Genomic DNA, 5,024 nt, shown 5'->3' with positions numbered 1-5,024 from the left:
AGGAAAAAGGAAGTTGAAAAAATCTGCGAGAACAAAAACCAATAGAACGGTGGGAGTGAGATCTCCCAATGCAGCCAAAAGATGTGTGTGAACTTTAGACAGAACTTTGCTGTCAGTATTGAGAGCCAGGAGAACTTGTGATCTTGAGGAATAAAATATTCTCTTCCTATTCTCCTGCTTGAATTGGTTTAGAACAAGACAGTCATGAAAGCAGGAGACAGGATTAGATAGCTCCCAAGGGGAAGAGCTCCCCAAAGCAGCAGGGCTCTGGCCCTAGACATGCAAGCTTGCCTACCCCAGGAGGGCCTTCTGCCTCTCTCAGACATGGGTGAATCCCATGAGAAATGCAAGCATCCCAGCAATGTTAGTATCCTGGCTAAAGGAGCTCTTACTACATGATGCCTGGAAAGTAACAGTTTGACCAAAAAGACAAAAAAAAAAAAAAAATCCAGAAAGAGAGATAAATGGGGCAAGGGGCCCTGTGTAGGGAGGAGAATAGTCCCCCGGATCCCCAATGCACCTGGCAAAGCCTCGGCCCTCAAGGGACCACTCCTCCCCCCTCCCCACCAGCTGGTGTTTTCCCATCTGCCCCAGGCCTGGCCCCAGGCCACAGACGTGGGGAGTGATGCCTATCCTGGAAGGATCTCTGCAGATGCTATTTTGATAAGACTCTAATCCTTTCCCCTCCCCTTCTCCCCCTTAACCTCTCCACCTCCAGCCAAGGCCTTTGTGTGTTTGTGTGCCTGCGTGTTTGGGGAAGAGGGTGGGATGGAGGACAGGGTAGCTTAATAACCAGCAAACACAGGCTCTGGTTTCATGGGGTGGATTAATGTGGTGAAGTGGCTGCCTGGTCCCAGCTATTGGAGCCAGGTAGAGGCTGAAGGAACAGGTTTCCTTGTCTGGCCCTCAAGCCTCTGGAAACATAACACGAGAAGAGGGGGTTGGATGGAACACTGCTGTTGATGCATCAAAAATTTTCCTCTAGGTGTATAAATAGAGATTTCATTTTCCTTCCCCTCCTTCCCTACCCCACCCCCACAGAATTGCCAAATAAAATAGCATTCAGTGTAAAATTTGTATTGCATGTCAAGAACAATGCATGGACCATACTTATACTAAATAAATATATGTTTATATAAATATAAAGGTACATATGTATCTGTACATATGTACGTATTCAGTGACATTTGTATAGGCTTAGATGGAAAGTTAGTGCCCAATCATGGCACATTAGTCCACATGCCTGGGGATTTGTGTCACAACAAGAAATGTATCCTCCGAAGAAATCATCCTGCTCCCTTCTTGCATGGAAAGGAGAGAAGTCATGAGATTGAGCATGATGTTGGATTGGTGGCAAGTGCAAGGATGCATCAAGAAGCCATTGGAAAGACTATACTTTCAGGGATCATTTCTATAGTTCGTTACTAGAGAAGTTTCTCTCAACGTATAGAGCACCCGAACCACATGATCATCTTAATAGATGCAGAAAAAGCATTTGATAAAATTCAACACCCATTTATGATAAAAACTCTCACCAAAGTGGGTATAGAGAGAACATATCTCAACATAATAAAAGCTATATATGACAAACTTACAGCCAGCATAGTACTCAATGGTGAAAAACTCAAAAGCTTCCCACTAAAATCTGGGACAAGACAAGGCTGCCCACTGTCACCACTCCTATTCAACATAGTCTTGGAAGTCCTAGCCACAGCAATCAGGCAAGAGAGAGAAATAAAAGGGATCCAAATTGGAAAAGAAGAGGTAAAAGTTCACTATATGCTGACGACATGATACTATATATAGAAAACCCTAAAAGGTCCACACAAAAACTACTAGAACTAATCAAAGAATTCAGCAAGGTAGCAGGTTACAAGATTAATGTTCAAAAATCAGTTGCATTTCTTTACACTAACAATGAATCAACAGAAAAAGAAGGTAAAGAAACAATCCCCTTCAAAATAGCACCCAAAGTAATAAAATACCTAGGAATAAATCTAACCAAGGAGATGAAAGTCTTATACATGGAAAACTATAAACCACTGATGAAAGAAATTAAAGACTTAAAAAAATGGAAATATATCCCATGCTTCTGGATTGGAAAAATCAATATTGTTAAAATGGTCATAAAGCCCAAGGCAATCTACAGATTTAATGCAATCCCTATCAAATTACCCAGGACGTATTTCACAGAACCAGAACAAATCATAATAAAATTTATATGGAACCACTAAAGACCTAGAATTACCAAAGCATTATTGAAGAAAAAGAAAGAGGCTTGAGGAATAACTCTCCCAGACTTCAGACAATACTATAGAACTACAGTCATCAAGACAGCATGGTATTGGTCCAAAAACAGACATATGGATCAATGGAACAGAATAGAGAGCCCAGAAATGAACCTACAAACTTTTGGTCTACTAATCTTCAACAAAGGAGGCAAGAATATACAATGGAATAAAGACAGTCTTTTCAGCAAATGGCGTTGGGAAAACTGGACAGCAGCATGTAAATCAGTGAAGCTAGAACACTCCCTTACACCATACACAAAAATAAACTCAAAATGGATCAAAGACTTAAACATAAGACAAGATACAATAAACCTCCTAGAAGAAAATATAGGTAAAAACATCTCACATACATCTCAAAAATGTTCTCCTAGGATAGTCTACCCAAGCAATAGAAACAAAAGCAAGAATAAACAAATGGGACCTAATTAAATTTACAAGCTTCTGCACAGCACAGGAAACCATAAGTAAAACAAAATGACAGCCTATGGAATGGGAGAAAATTTTTGCAAATGAAACCGACAAAGGCTTGATCTCCAGAATATATAAGCAGCTCATATGACTTAATAAGAAAAAAACAAATAACCCAATCCAAAAATAGGCAGAAGACCTAAACAAGCAATTCTCCAAGGAAGAAATACAAATGATCAATAGGCACATGAAAAAATGCTCAATATCACTAATTATCAGTGCAAATCAAAGCTACAATTAGGTATCACCTCACACCAGGCAGAATGACCATCATTCAAAAGTCCACAAATGACAAATGCTGGAGAGGCTGTGGAGAAAAGGGAACCCTCCTACACTGCTGGTGGGAATGCAGTTTGGTGCAGCCACTGTGGAAAACAGTATGGAGAGTCCTCATAAGACTAGGACTAGACTTACCGTATGACCCAGGAATCCCACTCCTGGGCATATATCCAGAAGGAACCCTACTTCAAAATGACACCTGCATGCCAATGTTCATAGCAGCACTATTTACAATAGCCAAGACATGGAAACAGCCTAAATGTCCATCAACAGATGACTGGATAAAGAAGCTGTGGTATATTTATGCAATGGAATACTATTCAGCCATAAAAACTGACAACATAACACCATCTGCAGCAACATGGATGCTCCTGGAAAATGTCATTCTAAGTGAAGTAAGCCAGAAAGAGAAAGAAAAATACCATATGCGATCACTCATATGTGGAATCTAAGAAAACACAAACAAAACATAAATGCAAAACAGATCTAGACTCATAGACATAGAATACAAACTTGTGGTTGCCAAGGGGGTGGAGGGTGGGAAGGGATAGAATGGGATTTCAAAATGCAGAATAGATAAACAAGATTGTACTGTATAGCACAGGGAAATATACACAAGATCTTGTGGTAGCTCACAGGGAAAAAAATGTGACAATGAATATATGTATGTTCATGTATAACTGAAAAATTGTGCTCTACACTGGAATTTGACACAACATTGTAAAATGATTATTACTCAATAAAAAAGAGTTTAAAAAAAGGCCAGTGGAACAGGTTGTACAGCAGGTACATGACCTGTATCTCTTCCTGGCTCCCACTCAAGCCCCCATAGTCATCATAATAAGTTCCACAAAATAAGTTTTACTGCGAGACAGAGAGACTTATGGAGGGGTGCAAATTGTACCCAAGTCACAGGTACAGGCACACAGAACATTCCAGCATCTTTCCAGAAGTCACTCTGTATCTTAATCCCCTTCACCTTTCCCTACATTCTAATCCTTTCTGAGTTCGTCCCTGGCCAGTCAAGAAATCTGTTAACATCTCCTGAATTCCTTCTGCTTTTGCGTTTGGTCCAAAGTGAATGATTCTCAACTCCCCAGGCCATTTGCAGTCTATAGATTCCTTTCGGTCACTTTCCTTCTTTCAAGTCCCTAGTACCCTCTTCACTAAACACTAGAACTCCAGGCCTAAGTCCCTGAGACAGGGTGGCTGAGATCTGGGCACAGAGCAAACGGTTTTCATTTTAGAGGAAAAGTAAGTTCTGCTCTTATTTGTAGTTTCCTGTGACAACTGCCCCTTGCCTCCTTGCTCTCCTGGTCAAAAGTTTAGTAGACCTTGACTGTAGAAATGCATGCCTCCCGCCCTGTGCCTGCCTGTGTGATTATAGGAGCACTGGGAGATAATAGGGGTCTCAGGGCTGTGAAGGACTGTATGAAACTCTGCTTGGGAACATCCAGGGAGTTTCGGCTGACAGGGCAGGCAGGGCGGGCAAAGCGCTAAGGCTGGGCGCATGCCACCTCCAGACTGTCCCCATGCCTGCCCACCACTGTCAGCTCCTGAGCCCATGGGCCCATCCCACAGATCCCTCAGAGGCCTGGCCTGACCATGACCCAGCCAATGATGCCTAGAGTAAGGTGCAGAGTGCCGTTTCAGTTGGGAGCTGATAGAAAGAGTGGAGATGGGGTCAGAGAGGGCAGAGAGGAAGAAGTACAGTGAGACAGGGGTGGGAGGGGAGGACAAGTTGATGGAAGGTGACAGAGGGTGCTTCTGAGAGAAATTTCCCCCATCAGCTCTCGGTCCTTGGAGAATTTCCATTTAGTCAAAACAGAAATTTGGTTCCAAGGGAGTGCAGGAAACTTGTGGTTGTCAAAGACAAAAAGAAAAGAAAAGAAAAGAAAAGAAAAGAAAAGAAAAGAAAAGAAAAGAAAAGAAAAGAAAAGAAAAGAAAAGAAAAGAAAGAAAGAAAGGAAGGAAGGAAGGAAGGAA

At 41.8% G+C, this 5,024-nt stretch overlaps 1 pseudogene; it reads left to right on the top strand.

Annotated features, from left to right (window-relative positions):
* The first annotated feature begins 1,386 nt into the window (after positions 1-1,386).
* Positions 1,387-1,544, top strand: LOC116153192 (small nucleolar RNA U3; annotated as a pseudogene).
* The last annotated feature ends 3,480 nt before the right edge of the window (positions 1,545-5,024 follow it).

Source organism: Camelus dromedarius, chromosome 4 (assembly GCF_036321535.1).
Source record: "Camelus dromedarius isolate mCamDro1 chromosome 4, mCamDro1.pat, whole genome shotgun sequence".
Lineage (NCBI taxonomy): Eukaryota > Metazoa > Chordata > Mammalia > Artiodactyla > Camelidae > Camelus > Camelus dromedarius.
This window is presented reverse-complemented; position numbering and strand designations above follow the sequence as displayed.